We start from the raw sequence: 17812 nt of genomic DNA, 5'->3' as shown, positions 1-17812 counted from the left end.
TTTGTATTTGTATAAGGAAAGGGGATAAGCATATATATTCCTATTTTTATACATGTGTATGGAGAAACTCAGAAGGTATACAAGAAACTAGCAATGGTTTCCTAGAAGGATGAGGACATGGTTAGAGGAGGACTTCTCACTATGCTCCTTCCTTCTCACCCTTTTTTTCATTTTAAAATACCTACAGAAACTACTAAATACAAAATTTTAAAAAACTATTTAATGCCTTGTCTTCTCTATGGAGGTTTTAGGTAATAGCAACATTACATGAGATTGCTAAAAAAGCACAAAGTTAAAAGTTCCAAGAGGTATTCTTGTAGACCTATACTTTTGAAACAGGAATAAGAAATGGAGAAAAAAGTGAAACTACAAGAACCATGAGAAGTAAAAAGCTGATCAGACAAGTGTGAGGTAAGAAAGTCAAACAAAAAAAGAATTTCAAAATATAAGTGTTGGTCATCAATGTCAAATGACACAGAGACCAAAAGGGATAAAAACTGAAAAGCAGCCACTGGACAGCATAATTAGATCACTAATGATATGCAAGAGAACATTTTTAATTTATTTGTTCTAGGATTGGAGATGGAAAGGAGGGAAGCCATGCTGCAAGAAACTGAAAGTGTCAGGGGGTATGAAAGTAAAGACACCATTCAAGCAAAAGGTTGGCAGAATGACAGAGGAAAGTGAAAATGGAAGCTTGAAAATTCTAACGCACTTTGAAACAAGGTTGCCAAGACTCAGTCTATGATAATTAGACAGAAAATATCAATATATCACCACTGAGATGCTGTAACACACTCCCAAAAAGGTCAGTTGAGAGGGAGGGTGGGGGAAAACTCCCAACATATTAAATAATAATCTCATACAAAACACTATACACTTTGTTAAAGAAAACCACAGAGAGTAGTCAATGATTATAAAGATCACCAATGACATTAAGTAAAAATAAGATGTTTCAATCAAAACTACTCTTTAACAGTGAGCTGCCTATTTCATACTTATTGAAGGTCTGGAACTGAAAAGTTCATGGTATTCTGGAAACAGGTATCAAGGCAGATCTCACAAGAGAGGCGCATCATCTAAGGATCTTTTTCACATTAAGAATCCTATTAGAAAGAAAACACTAAAAGGTAATTGAATTTCCCTCAGTTATCTTCATCTCTGTCAGCTCCTGCTACAATAACTTACTCTCCAGAGCAGAGATAACTCAATTCTGTCCAGCAAGCATATGTTATGAATCTCCAAAGCAAACTTGTCTAAATCATTCTGGTCCTCTATCAAGGTTGGCTGTGGATATGAACTCTGACAGAAAGCAAACAAATTTATTTTTATCTTTTCAATAATTCACTTCTTCATGCTTTGATGGAAGAAATCATGAGACAAATATATGGTCTGCAGTTATGTTACACAGTCAGCTGAAACGGTTGCCATGACTTAAACAAAAAGACTTAATTAATCATTCTTAAATACAAAGAAATACTATCAGCATATAGAACTGGTAAATTACCTGAAGTTTCAATTTGTTTATATAGTTATCTCTAACAGTGAGTTCAAATAAAAGAATACTATTAATCAGATATTATTAACAATGATATCACAAATACTATTTTAACCCTTTCATCCTTAAATAGCATTTAGTAAAACATATTTTAGAAAATATAATACTAGGAAACTCATTTTCAAAAAGAGCATCAACAATATTACTTGAATAACAGTTCTTGCAAGGAAATGTATTTCTATCTATATTCTAAATGAGCATTTCATAACAGAAAGGAAAAATAAAACAAACAAAAAGGTACAGTATCAGAAATTAGAATAAGAAATTCTGTAACTTTGAGTTTCTTAATTTAAATTAAAATCTACATAGCACCAAGATCATTTGAAACACAAACTAATCCAAATTCAAATAGCTGATGAACATAACTAATTTAACCCACATTATAAAAATAAAATTATCTTTATATAAAAACATCATTTTGTATAAATACTAGATTTTATATAAATATAAATTTATATAATATATAAACATAAAAATAAAATATACATATATACTTAGATGAATATTAAATATATTTGTTTATATTTATATACCATATATAAATATATATTTATAGAAAATATCTTAAACACTATGTATATACAATATTAAGTTTGTATGTTTATATAAATATGTCAGTACATTTATGTGTAAAATATTTATATGATAAAATTACATTAAAAACCCAAAATATATAGCTTTGTGCAGTGGCAATATCATAGCCAAAGAGGTTTATCCGAGGCGCAATTAATGCTAATTGAAAAAAAAAACCCAAAATATAAAATCTTAATCTCCACAATACACTTTTTATTAAGGTTTCATTATATCCATTTTATAGAAAGAAAAGAAGACTCATAGAGGTTCAATGAATTTTTCCCAAGACTTTCCAATTAATCAACTGGGAAGCCTAGAATCTGAACATGTTTTCTAAGTCCATGTTCCCGCTATAGTAGTATTAACATAGTGTCAAATTTAAGTTACCCTTAAACACCAAAGAGAAACTCAAAGAATATAGACAACAATGCTCCTTGCAATTTTTTAATATGAAGTATGCTAACCTGTATTTTATAGTTCAAATTGCCTACTACTTCATTTCTAGTACAATAAGCACATTTTGGACTGAAGAACTCAAAACTGTAATTTAAAAGCCACCAATCATAGTAATTTGAGATATTATTATATCCCATACTTTTGCTGATAACAGGTAGAACATATTTCTGCACTGGCCTTTTTCACTGCATTTAATCCTTTATGTTTCCATAAAAAACAGAATTCCACTTTTAAGCAGAAAAAAGAAAAAGAAAAAGAAACCAAATGTGTAGGTTATCGTGAGCATTTATTTATCAACTATTTACTGAGTACCTACTATGTATAAGGCAATGTGCCAGGTACTATGTATATATACAGATATGTACCTTCAGGAAGCACACAGAACAGTAAAAAACAAATAATCACGCAAGTAAATATATAACTGCAAACAATTAGTATATACTGTGAGAAATTATAACAAAAACATAATTTAGACTAACATTAGATGGCTGGTGTGAGTAGGGGATGACAGCAAAGAAGGCTTTTCTGTAAAAGTGACATTTAAGGGTAAATCTGAAAGATGAGTAGAAGTCAGGATGAATAAGTGCACCTGGGTGGCTCAGTCATTTAAGGACCTGACTCTTGGTTTCAGCTCAAGTCATGATCTCAGGGTTGTGAGACAGAGCCCCATGCTAGGCTCTGTGACCAAAGTGGAATCTGCTTTGAGATTCTACCTCTACCTTTCCGTCTACCCCTTTCCCCACTCATGCTCTCTCCCACCTAAATAAACAAAATCTTTAAAAAAAAAAAAAAAAAGGAAGAAGAAGAAGTGAGGATGAATGAAAGGGTTTTGTGACTACAGAATAAGGTAAAAACAGTACAGTACTGAAATGATGTGGGAATGATAGGTAAGAGACAGATTATACAGTCTTCTGGAAAAGATGAAGGGTAATAGGCTTTCTCATAAGTGCAACAGGAAAGCACTGGATGGTTTTATGCATAATCAGCATAAACATTCTAATGTTTCAGAATGACTACTTTGGCTATTCTGTAGAAAATGAAGGAAACATTAGTGGCATAAAAAAAGACCAGATAAGAGATTACTACACTTCAGGTGTTTGGACTACAGATGTGTGATACATCAGAAATAAAAGTACTGAATACAGATTTTAGATGTAAAATATATAGAACTTGATGATGGATATGAAATGTTGGGGTAAAAAAAATTAAGTGATTGGTGACTCATGTGACAAAGTTAGTACATGGAGCTGATATTTACTCAGATGGGCAAAAAAGGAGGAGACAGATGCCTGGGAAATATTTGAGTTTGGGAAATTCTCCAAGAAAAATGGGAATATTTCTAAGAAATTTCTAAGTGAAGGTAAAGAATAGATAGTTCCATGTGGCTCTGACAATCAGAAGAGAAGTCACAGTTTGACATACAAATAATGAAGCTGAAGATAATAAATTTGGACTAAGAAATGGGGGAAAACAATCCCCAAAAGCAGAGTTAAAAAAGAAAGTTTAAAGATATATGTTAAGAACATTTCCCATTCACAGAAAAAGCCATAGTCTAGGGGTGCCTGGGTGGCTCAGTGGTTAAATCCTCTGCCTTCGGCTCAGGTCATGATCCCAGGGTCCTTGCATCGAGCCTCGCATGGGCTCTCTGCTCAGCAGGGAGTCTTCTTCCTCCTCTCTCTCTCTTTCTGCCTGCCTCTCTGCCTACTTGTGATCTCTGTCCATCAAATAAATAAATAAAAATCTTTAAAGAAAAAGCTATAGTTTAGCCCAGTTTTTGATAATAAGTAGTAAATATAAGTCAAAAGGTCTATCCAATTTCCCACTTCCCTCTTTTTCAAACAATTAGAGCTAATCTTTATATATTATTTACATTACTTTGACCCTAAATAAGGCAAAGAAGAACAAATATTGTATTCTTTATGGTAATCTATCTTCATGTATCAATAATGTGAGAGGAAGATGTATATACATTAATTAGAAGAAAAAGAGGCCCTTGTTTATTAGAGCTACATTTTTAAAACTCTGCTTAAAGCAGTGTCAGCTCAGTTGGCTAACATATGCTATTAATAAGGCTAAGTTTACACTTCTATCTCCAAGACTGAGAGCTAAATACTTCCCAAAAAAGGGATTTCATGACCACAGACAGACCACTATTTTCAAAGAATTATCTCACAAGTAACTTCTAGTCGTAAAATAAAAGCCATAAGGAAAAAGTTGAATGAATGTTTCAGTATAATTCCCAATAAGAAGGAAATGGCCTCATCTAAACATCTCACTAACTAGAGGTCAGTGGTAATATTTATTTATATCCACAAAAACGCCAGTTTGTGGTTAAATCATGGCTTTCATTTAGAGCACAACAAACGTACCAAAGTAGAAAGTAAAATCAAAGAAGATAAATTTTTCAGTCACAATATAACTTCAAGAACTGCACTAAAGATAGCATTCCCTGGTAGGTGAAAGCAAAATTTCAAGTTTACTAAGATTCACTATTTTCAAGAAAATATGGAAGAATTAGTAACTATAAAGGTACTTCATATACATTCAGCATTTGTAAAAATTGCTTTTAAAGGAATTCTACATAACTTATACTAGTAAACTATACTACAGTGATAGTATTGGGGACCTCAACGAGCCAAAGCAAAAATTATTTGTGCAATGTAACAAGTATAGGAACAGATGTGATAGTATCAGTAGAAGGTCTTCAAAACGGCTTTGTATCACGAATCTCTTCTCAACTAAAATCAAAGTTTACCCATTCATATTAACAAATTATAGAAAGGTACTTATTAACAAAGTCCATCATTCTACAATGATACTTTAGTCTACTTTTTATCATTAAGAAAGAAATAATTTTTAATTCAACTTATTTGGTATGACTCAAGGAGAGGCAAACTGCTAGTGTTTAAAAGAGCAGAAATGAGAAGCAAGATTGCAGAGGAGGAGGAGACCTAAATATCATCAGGTCCCAGAAGTCCAGCTAGATAGTTATCAAATCATTCTAAACACCTACAAACTCAAAAGGAGAGAGAAGAGAAGAGCAGAGCAGCAATTCTGGAACAGAAAATCAACCACTTTCCAGAAGGTAAGACATAGGGAGAAGTGAATACAAACTGATGGTAATAGAGACCGCCCTGAGAGAGCAGCAGAGTATAAAATCAGAAAGTTGAGAACTCTGCTCCACTGAGGGATGTCCCTCCAGAGGCTAAGTGGAAGGTTGAGCCTTTGCAGGGACAATGTGGCCTCAGGACCCGCCAAGTAACAGAAAGACCAGGGGTGCCTGAGAGTGGCAGAGCTCCCAGATATTGGAGCAGGGACACTGGCTACAGAGACCGAGACGAGGAGTATGCTATTAGCCCAGGTTTACCTTAAACCATGATCCAAGGCACAGTCAGGCCACTGCTCTTCAAGAAAGGACCCAGGAAGTGGAAGATCCAGGGAGACTCACTTTCCTCCTATGGTAGGAGCAGCACGGAAGCACGCTGCAAATACCAGCTGGGTTTGGAGACTCCAAACAGGGCTCTGTGCCAGAGACAGAAACGCTCTGTCACAGGCCAGCGGAGCACAGAGTATAGCCGGAGATCAGGGAGACAGGCGGGATTCATTGCTTTTCTCTGAGGGTGCACTGAGAAGTGGGATCCCAAGCTCTCAGCTCCTCCAGGCTGGAGACTGGAAGGCTGCCATTTTCATTGCCACCTTCCAGAACTCTATAGAAAGCATTTAGGGAACAAAAACTACCGAGAAGACGACAAGCCAGTTACTTAGCCAGGGCCTTGAGAAGGGCGGTGAAATTCTGTCTCAGGAAAATACATTTGAGAATCACTGCACCAGGCTCCTTACCCAGAAGATAAGCAAGAACCCTCATCTAAGACCAAGTTCACTATTCAATGAGAACTATGGAACTCCAGAGCTAGGGGAATGCAGCACATAGAATTCATGGCTTTTTCCAATGATCCTTTAGTCTTTCAAAGTTAAATTTTTTTTTATTTTATTTTTTTCCTATTCTATTTTTTAAATTTTTCTTCTTTTTAATTTTAACATTTTTAAACTACTTTATCTTATCAATACCTTTTCAAAAATCTTTTTAAATTCTCGTGTTATACTCATATTTTATCCCTTCATTGTATTTAACCTTAATTCTTGTATACATTTAGATTTTCTTTTATTTAAAATTTTGGGATACAATTTCTTCTACTAGATCAAAATATACCCTAAGTCTATTGCATGGCTTTGTTCTAGTCTCCAGCCTGATCACATTCTTTTTTTTTTTTCTTTTTTCAAACAACTTCTTATCAATTCCTTTTTTGAATCTTTTTTAATTTTTATCTTCACAGTCATATTTCATCCCTTCATCGTGTTTACCCTTATTTTTGTATATATATATGTTTTTCTTCCTTTAAAATTTTGGGAGGTAGTTTCTTCTAACAGACCAAATCACACCCAAAATCAAGTGTGTGGCTCTGTTCTATTCACTAATCTAAGATATACATATAAATGTGTGTGTGTGTGTGTGTGTATACACATACACATGTGTGTATATATATATATATATATATATGCATATATATATACACACATACACATACTTTTCCCCCCCTTTCTTCTCCCCGCCAAGTTTCGGGTCTCTTCTGATTGCGTTAGCGTATATTTTTCTGGGGTCACTGCTACTTTTTTAATAGTTTGTTCTCTCATTCATCTATTCTTATCTAGATAAAATGACAAAGCAGAAGAACTCACCTCAAAAAAAAAAAAAAAGAACAAGAGACAGTACCAACGACTAGAGACCTAATCAATACAGATATTAGTAATACGTCAGAACTAGAGTTCAGGATGATGATTATCAAGGTGCTAGCTGGGCTCAAAAAAGGCATAGAAGACATTAGAGAATCACTTTCTGGAGAAATAAAATCCCTTTCTGGAGAATAAAAGAACTAAAATATAACCAAATTGAAATTTAAAAAGCTAGTAATGAGGTGCAATAAAAATGGAGTCTCTTACTGCTAGGATAAATGAGGCAGAAGAGAGATTAGTGATATAGAAGACGAAATGATGGAGAATAAAGAAGCTCAGCAAAAGAGAGACAAACAACTACTGGACCATGAGGGGAGAATGTGAGAGATAATTGATACCATAAGACGAAACAATATGAGAATAATTAGGATCCCAAAAGAAGAAGAACAAGATAGAGGGGCAGAAGGTATACTGGAGAAAATTATAGCAGAGAATTTCCCTAACTGGGGGAAGAGAACAAGCATCAAAATCCAGGAAGCACAGAGAACACCCCTGAAAATCAATAAAACTAGGTCAACACTCCGTCATCTAATAGTAAAACTTACAAGTCTTAGTGACAAAGAGAAAATCCTGAAACCAGCTCAAGACAAGAGGGTAGAAACATACAACAGTAGGAATATTAAATGGGCAGCAGACCTACCCAAAGAGACATGAAAGGCCAGAAAGGACTGGCATAGTATATTCAGAGCTCTAAACGAGAAAAATATGTAGCCAAGAATACTATATCCAGCTAGGCTGTCATTGAAAATAGAAGGAGAGATAAAAAGCTTCCAGGACAAACAAAAACTAAAAGAATTTCCCAACAACAAACCAACCCTACAGGAAACATTGAAGGGGTCCTCTAAGCAAAAAGAAAGCCTAAAACTAAAAGACCAGAAAGGAACAGAGACAATTTACAGTAACAGTCACCTTACAGGCAATACAATGGTACTAAATCCGTATCTTTCAATGGTTACCCTGAATGCAAATGGTCTAAAAGCCCGAATCAAAAGACACAGGGTATCAGAATGGATAAAAAAAACAAGACCCAATGATATGCTATATGCAAGAAACTCATTTTAGACCCAAAGACAACTCCAGATTTAAAGTGAAGGGTGAAGAAAGAATAAAGTAAGGGGGTAGAAAACAATATACCATGTTAATGTGTATGAAAAGAAAGCTGGCATGGCAATCCTTATATCAGATAAATTAGATTTTAAGCCAAAGTCTATAATAAGAGATGAGGAAGGACACTAGATCATACTTAAAGGTTCTGTCCAACAAAAAGATCTAACAATTTTAAATGTCTATGCTCATAACATGGGAGAAGAAAATTATATAAACTAATTAATAATAAAATCAAAGAAACACATCAACAATAATACAATAAGAGTAGAGGACATTAACACACCCTCACTGAAATAGATCATCTAAGTAAATGATCAACAAGGAAACAAAGGCTTTAAATGACACCCTGGACCAGAAGGACATCACAGATATATTCAGAACATTCCATCCCAAAGCAACAGAATATACATTCTTCTCTAGTGCACATAGAACATTCTCCAGAATGGATCACACCCCGAATAACAAATCAGGTCTTAACTGGTACCAAAAGACTGGGATCATTCCCTGAATATTTCCAGAACACAATGCTCTGAAACTAGAACTCAATCACAAGAGGAAAATTGGAAAGAACCCAAATACACAGAAGCTAAAGAACATACTACTAAAGAATGAATGGGTCAACCAGGAAATTAAAGAACTGAAAAAATTAATGGAAACAAATGAAAATGAAAACACCACTGTTCAAAATCTTTGATATGCAGCAAAGGCAGTCCTGAGAGGAAAGTTTATAGCAAAACAAGACTTTCTAAAGAAACAAGAAAGGTCTCAAGTACACAACCTAACCCTACACCTAAAGGAGACAGAGAAAGAAAAGCAAAGAAAGCCTAAAGCCAGCAGGGGAAGAGAAATAATAAAGATCATAGCAGAAATCAATGAAATAGAAACCAAAAGAATAGTGGAACAAATCAACAAAACTAGGAGCTGGTTCTTTGAAAAAATTAATAAAACTGATGAACCTCTGGCCAGACTTACCAAAAAGAAAAGAGAAAGGACCCAAATTAATAAAATCATGCATGAAAGAGGAGCGATCACATCCAGCACCAAAGAAATACAAACAATTATAAGAACATATTATGAGCAAGTATAAGCCAGCAAATTTGACAATCTGGAAGAAATGGATGCATTCCTAGAGGCATATAAACTACCAAAACTGAACCAGAAAGAAATAGAAAACCTGAACAGACCCATAACCAGTAAGAAGATTGAAGCAGTCATCAAAAATCTCTCAACAAACAACAGCCCAGGGCCCGATGGCTTCCCATGGGGAATTTTACCAAATATTTAAAGAAGAATTAATATCTATTTTCCTGAAACTGTTCCAAAAAATAGAAATGGAAGGAAAACTTCCAAACTCATTTTATGAGGCCAGCATTACCTTGATCCCAAAATCAGACAATGACCCCATCAGAAAAGACAATTATAGATCAATATCCTTGATGAACACGGATGCAAAAATTCTCACCAAAATACCCAACAGTACATTAAAAGGATTATTTGCCATGACCAAGTGGAATTTATTCCTGGGCTGCAAGGTTGATTCAACATCCACAAATCAATCAATGTTATACAATATATTAATAAAAGAAAGAACAAGAACCATATGATCCTCTCAATAGATGCTGAAAAAGCATTTGACAAAGTACAGCATCCTTTCTTGATCAAAACGCTTCAAAGTATAGGCAGTGAGGGAACTTACCTCAAAATCATCAAAGCCATCTATGAGAAACCTACAGCAAATATCATTCTCAATGGGGAAAAACTGAGAGCTTTTCCCTTAAGGTCAGGAATACGGCAGGGATGTCTACTATCACCACTGCTATTCAACATAGTACTAGAAGTCCTAGCCTCAGCAATCAGACAACAAAAAGAAATAAAAGGCATCTCAATCGGCAAAAAAGAAGTTAATCTCTCATTCTTTGCAGATGATATGATACTTTATGTGGAAAACCTGAAAGACTCCACGCCAAAACTGCTCGAACTCATACAGGAATTCAATAAAATTTCAGGATATAAAATCAATGTTCAGAAATCAGTTACATTTCTATATACCAACGAAAAGACAGAAGAAAAGAGAAATTAAAGAGTCCATCCCATTTACAATAGCACCCAAAACCGTAAGATACCTAGGAATAAATCTAACCAAAGAGGCAAAGAATCTGTACTCAGAAAACTATAAAGTACTCATGAAAGAAATTAAGGAAGACATAAAAAAATGGAAAAACGTTCCATGCTCATGGATTGGAAGAACAAAATTGTGAAAATCTCTATGCTACCTAAAGCAATCTACACATTTAATGCAAACCCCATCAAAATATCATCATTTTTTTCTAAAGAAATGGAATAATCTTAAAATTTATATGAACAAGAAAAGACCCCAAATAGCCAGAGGAATGTTGAAAAAGAAACCTAAAGTTGTTGACATCACAACTCCAGACTTCAAGCTCTATTAAAAAGCTATAATCATCAAGACTGTATGATACTGGCACAAAAACAGACACATAGATCAATGGAACAGAATAGAGAGCCCAGAAATAGACCCTCAACTCTATTGTCATCTAATCTTTGACAAAGCAGGAAAGAATATCCAATGGAAAAAAACAGTCTCTTCAACAAATAGTGTTGGGAAAATTGGACAGCCACATGCAGAAGAATGAATATGGACCATTTCCTTACACCACACACAAAAATAGACTCAAAATGGATGAACAACCGCAATGTGAGGCAGCAATCCATCAAAATCCTTGAGGAGAACACAGGCAGCAACCTCTTCGACTTCAGCTGCAGCAACTTCTTCCTAGAAATATTGCCAAAGGCAAGGGAAAGACAAAGAAAACAGCCAACAAAACCAAAACCAAAAGACAACAAACAGAATGGGAGAAAATATTTGCAAACAACATATCAGATAAAGGGCTAGTATCCAAAATCTATAAAGAACTTATCAAAATCAACACCCAAAGAACAAATAATCCAATCAAGAAATGGGCAGAAGACATGAACAGATATTTCTGCAAGAGACATCCAGATGGCCAAGAGACACATGAAAAAGTGCTCCACATCTCTCAGCATCAGGGTAATACAAATCAAAAACACAGTGAGATATCACCTCACACCAGTCAGAATGGCTAAAATTAACAAGTCAGGAAATGACAGATGTTGGCAAGGATGCGGAGAAAGGGGAAATCTCCTACACTATTGGTGGGAATGCAAGCTGGTACAGCCACTCTGGGAAACAGCATGGAGTTCCTCAAAAAGTTGAAAATAGAGCTATCCTATGACCCAGCAATCACACTACTGAGTATTTACCCCAGAGATACAAATGTAGTGATCCAAAGGGGCATATGCACCCAAATGTTTATAGCAGCAGTGTCTACAACAGCCAAACTATGGAAAGAACCTAGATGTCCATCAGCAGATGAATGGATAAAGAAGATGTGGTATGTACACACACACACACACACACACACACACACACACGCGCGATGGAATACTATGCAGCCTTCAAAAGAAATGAAATTGTGCCATTTGCAATGACGTGGGTGGAACTAGAGGGTATTATGCTGAGCGAAATAAGTCAGTCAGAGAAAGACAATTATCATACGATCTCTCTGATACGCGGAATTTTCAAGAGGCAGGGCGTGGGGTCATAGGGTGAAGGGAGGGGGAAAAATGAAACAAGATGGGATCGGGAGGGAGACAAACCATAAGAGACTCTTAATCTCACAAAAACAAACTGAGGGTTGCCGGGGGGTATGGGGTAAGGATAGGGTGGCTGAGTTATCGACATTGGGGAGGGAATGTGCTATGGTGACTGCTGTGAAATTTGTAATCCTGATGATTCATAGACCTGTACCTCTGGGGCAAATAATAATTACATGTTGTTAAATTTAAAAAATAAAACAGCAGAACTTAGAGCATAGAGTTGGAATCATGAGGCAATTTATTAAAAATGTTTTTGTCTTTTTCATGTACAAAATAATAAATAATGCTTACTGGTTCACAGGTTACTGTGAGGATTAAATGAATTACTGTGTGAAAAATGCTTAGAACAGTGCTTGACACATAACATGCAATAATTAACAGTAATTATTATTAATGAACTCTGACATTCTTAGGACAGTCTGGATACACTAACATGCTGGGGATTACATTACAGGAATAAATGGAAAAATGATCACAACTGTCTCAGTTTATAAAACCCTCAAAATCTAAAGTCCCATCAAACATTCTTCTAATCAAAATCTAGTATAAGGTAAAATTTCACAAGTTTGTCTTTAGGAGTATGTTATATTCCATCCTTAGAAAATACTGTAATTGCTATCTTCCTGTAATTTCCCATTTTACAGTGATGGGCAAGACAAAAGTAGTAAAAAACTTCTTGAATATAGCAAAATATTTACTGCCAAAAAATATCCCTATGATAGCAGGTCTACTGGTCAAGACACGTATAAAAGAGAAAATACCTTACACAAAAAGCCTCAAAGAACATTACCAAACTATAAAACAGCAAAATCAAAAAACATTCCTGCTTAGTAAGTAGAAGATAGGTCCTTTACCATATACTACATCATACAGAAAATCAGATGAAAATACACAGAAAAATTGTGGCATAAAAAGTGATCAAAGAAAAAATATACAATTAATATCACAGTTCTATATAATAAAATCATAATATTTTGTTGATGTGATGCTAATCAATAGTATAAAGAACCATGATCAATGATTTCTTAGTCGCTGTCTATAAGAAGCCCTATTTGCTACATGGATAGAGAAAAAAATTGGCATATTGCATTTTGCAGTCCTTTTTCCAAGAGGAAAGATTCCTCAAAATTTTACCTATGAAAAGCATCTAGAAGTTCATAAAATCACCAAAAAAAGAGAGAGAAAATGATATAGCAAGGAGTCAAAGAAATTGTTTTTCAAACTTTGTCTTTCCAATTATTATATCAGATAAAATGGACTTTAAAACACTGTAACAACACACAAAGAAGAGCATTACATAATGATAAAAGGATCAATCCAACAAGAGAATATAACAATTATGCACCCAATATTGGAGCACCTAAATACATAAAGCAAGTATTACCTGACATAAGGAAGAAACGGGTGGCAACACAAGAGTGCCCTCCTTACATCAATAGATAGATCATCCAGGCAGAAAATCAATAAGGAAACAGTGTCTTTGAAGGACACATTAGAGCAGATGGACAGAACAGACAGATACATAACATTCCATTCAAAAACAGAATACACATTCAAGTACACATGGAATATTCTCCAGTGAAGTTCACAAAATGAGCCTCAATAAATTTTCTAAGACTAAAACGATAGCATGCATCTTTTCCAACCACAACAGTATGAAACTAGAAACCAATCACAGGAAAGATTTAGATAAAACATGAACACATGTATGCTAAACAACATGTTACTAAACAATAAATGAGTCAAATAAGATATCAAAAAATCCATGCAGACAAGTAAAAATGAAAATACAAGATCCAAAGTCCTTGGGACACAGGAAAGCAGTTCTAAGATGCATTATATAGGGATAAAGGCCTACCTCAAAAACTAAAAAAAAAAAAAAAAACAACAAAAAACAACAACAACAAAAAAAAACCCTCAAATTAACAATATAAACATACATCTAAAGGAATTAGAAAACAAATAAACCCAAGGCGAATAGAAAGAAGGAAATAAATAGATCAGAGCAGAAATAAGTAATATACCGATTTATAAGTACAAAAAAAATACCGATTTATAAGTAAAAAAAATAGAAAAAATTCATGAAACCAGAGTTGGTTCTTTGAAAGGAAAAACTACAATCATAAGCCTTTAGCCAAACTCACCAAGAAGAAAAGAAAAAGGATCCAAATAAATAAAATCAGAAATGACAGAGAATAACTGGCACCGTAGAAATAGAAATAATTATAAAAGAAGATTATGAAAAATTATATAGCAACAACTTGAAAAACCTAGAGAAAATGAATAAATTCCTGGAAACATACAGCAAAACTGAATCAAGAAGAAATTTAAAAAAAAAATCTGAACAGACTATCTACTCAGTAACAAAATTAAATAGGTTATCAACACACTACCAAAAACTAAAAGTTCAAGACCAGACAGATTCATAGGTTTATTCTACCTAATATTTAAAGAAGAGTTAACACCTATTCTCCTTAAAATACTACAAAAATAGGAGAGGACGAGAATATTCCAAATATATTCTGAGTCCAGTCCAAAACAAAAGACACCACAAAAAAAGAAAACTACAAACCAATACCCCTGATGAACATAGATGCAAAAATCCACAATGAAATATTAGCAAAATCCATGCAACAATACCTTTAAAAAAAATCATTCACTACAATCAGGTGGAATATATTCTAGGGATGCAAATATGATTAAATGTTGGCAAATCAATCAACATGAAACAGCATATTAAAAAATGAAAAATAAAAATCATATGATAATCTCAACAGATTCAGAAAAAGCATTTGACAAAATTCAACATCTATCTACAATAAAAATTCTCAAAAAAGGGGGTTCAGAGGGAACAAACTCAAATAATAAAGGACATTTATGGAAAACCCACATCTGACATAATACTCAATGGTGAAAAACTGAGAGCCTTTCCTCTAAGATCAGGAACAAAAGAAGGATGTCCACTCTCACCACTTTCATTCATCATAGTACTAGAAGTCCTAGCCACCGCAATCGGACAACAAAAGGAAAGAAAAGGCACACTGGTAAGGAAGAAGTTAAACTGCCACTCTTTGCAAATGGCATGATACTATATATACAAAACTTCAAGAATCCCCCAAAAAACTACTGGATTTATTCACTAAGTAAATTCAGTGAAGTTGTAGCATACAAAATTAATATCCAGAAATCGGTAGCATTTCTCTACACTAATAACAAAGTAGCAGAAAGAAAAATTAAGAAAACAATCCCATTTACAATTGCATCAAAAAGAATAAAACTCGTAGGAATAAAACTAACCAAGGAGGTAAAAGACATGTGCTCCAAAACCTAAAAATCTGATAAAAGAAATTCAAGGTGACACCAATGGAAAAAGATATTCCACGCTCATGGATTGGAAGAACACACACTGCTAAAATGTCCGTACTACCCAACACAATCTAAGAATTCAATGCAATCCTTATCAAAATACTAAAAGCATTTTTCACAGAACTAGAACAAATAATACTAAGATTTGTATGGTACACAAAAGACCCCAAGAGCCAAAGCAATCTCAATAAAGAACAGCAAAGCTGGAGGTTTCACAATCCCAGATTTCAAGATATGCTACAAAGCTGTAGTAATCAAAACAGCATGGTACTGGCACAAAGAGACACACATATCTATGGAGCAGGAGACCGAGCCCAGAAATAAACTCACGCCTATAGGATCAATTAATCTATGACAAAGGAGGCAAGAATATACAGTGGGGAAAAGACAATCTCTTCAATAAATGGTATTGGGAAAACTGGAAAGCCACATGCAAAATAATGAAACTGGACTATTATCTTACATCATCAACAGAAATAAACTCAAAATGGATTAAAGACCTACAAGTAAAACCTGAAACCATAAAACTCCCAGAAGAGAACACATGTGATAATTTCTCTCACATTGGTCTTGGCAACGTTTTTCTAGGTATGTCTCCAAAGACAAGGGAAAAAAAAACAAAAATAAACTATTGGGATTACACCAAAGTAAGTTTTCACACGGCTATGGAAATCATCAATTAAAAAAAAAAAAAAAGGCAACCTTCTGAAAGGGAGAAGATATTTGCAAATGATATGTCCAATAAGGAGTTAATATCCAAACTATATAAATAACTTACTCAATTCAATAAAAAAAAGAAAGAAAGAAATCTGAGTATAAAATGGGCAGAAAATCTGAATAGACATTTTTCCAAAGAAGACATACAGATAGCCAATAGACACATGAAACAATGCTCAACATTGCTAATCATCAGGAAAACACAAACCAAAATCACAATGATATATCCCCTTACACCTATCAGAATAGCTAAAATCAAAAAGACCAGAACAAAAGTAGTATTGACAAGAATATGAAGAAAAAGGAACCTGCAGGCACTGTTGATGTGAATACAAATTGGTACAGCTACTGAGGAAAACAGTATGGAGGTTTTTAAAATATTAAAAATAGAAATAACATATGATCCAGTAATTCCACTAGTGGGTATTTACTCAAATAAATAAAAATCATGAATTCAAAGGATATGTATACCCCTATGTTTATGGCAACATTATTTATAATAGTATAGGGAATAAACAAAAGTATTTGTCAATAGATAATGTCAAATATTTTAAAATCTCCTTGGGAGTGTAATTTGGTGAATGGTAACTTTCAGTAACTACGTCATTATATGTGTATTTTAAAAAGACGACAGATATATGGGACTGCTTGAATACTTTTGCAACCTCTTATAAAGTCTGTAATTTTTTAAGTTAAAGTTAAAAGAAAACAAATGAGATAAACAGATGTTAAAACCACACAATGAATAATATTTCATTATATTTTTCATTATTTTCTAAGGTTCTTATAATAAACATGTATCACTTTTATAATTAGAAAAATAAACATTATTTCAAATAAAGAAAATGACCATCAATCCAAAAAAATGCAAAGATAAAAAAAATTAAAAAGATAAATTGGATAACTCACCATAATTAACCTTTAAATTGTTAGTTTAAGTCTCTAATATTACATTTTTAAATACGTTTCATATTCCTTCAGAACTGTCACGCATATGTTGAATAGTACATTATTTCAACAACAAACACTTCAATGATGCCATGAAATCATCCAAAGATATGGGGACACAAGACTACCCTGTTACAAGACCTGGGCTCTGGCTCAAAATCATCAATTTCCTAGCCATGTGATCAAGAGCAAATCACATTTTCTCAATCTATCCCACATATTTCACAGATCTGTTGTGGTGCTGAAATGAGAAAATGTGTAATGAATCATCTAACAGATGATGTTAGAGAGGCCACAAAGCAAAGCAGTCATAACTTTGTTGTAGCTGACATGAATCCAAACCCTAGCTTTACTACATATTAGCTGTATGACCTAGAACAAATCACTTAACCTCTCTGTGCTTCAGGTTTCCTTATCTGTAAAAGCTGGTGATGATAATAACAATATTTACCTCAAAAGACTATTAAAAGGATTTTATCCTTGGTATGGGCATAAATATGTGATACCACAGAACTATTTATTAATTTTTAAAATCTTCAAAGTATTTAACTGGCCAAAAAAAAAAAAGTTCACTATTTTATTGAAAAATAGTTTGTT

The 17812-nt window shown here is 33.9% G+C and overlaps 1 protein-coding gene and 1 non-coding gene across 4 annotated transcripts in view; one reads left to right on the top strand and one right to left on the bottom strand.

The window, feature by feature from the left end:
• LRBA (LPS responsive beige-like anchor protein) overlaps positions 1–17812 on the bottom strand; it is a 729797-nt gene that overhangs the window by 403966 nt on the left and 308019 nt on the right. The gene's annotated exons all lie outside the window — the stretch shown is intronic.
• LOC116866762 lies at positions 2234–2379 on the top strand. Its single transcript, XR_004382460.1, has one exon. It is a non-coding gene; the product is annotated as a U4 spliceosomal RNA (small nuclear RNA).

This window comes from Lontra canadensis, unplaced genomic scaffold, assembly GCF_010015895.1.
Source record: "Lontra canadensis isolate GAN:19392208 unplaced genomic scaffold, GSC_riverotter_1.0 scaffold10, whole genome shotgun sequence".
Taxonomy (NCBI): domain Eukaryota; kingdom Metazoa; phylum Chordata; class Mammalia; order Carnivora; family Mustelidae; genus Lontra; species Lontra canadensis.
Note: the sequence above shows the minus strand (reverse complement) of the source record. Positions and strands in the feature narration are given on the sequence as shown.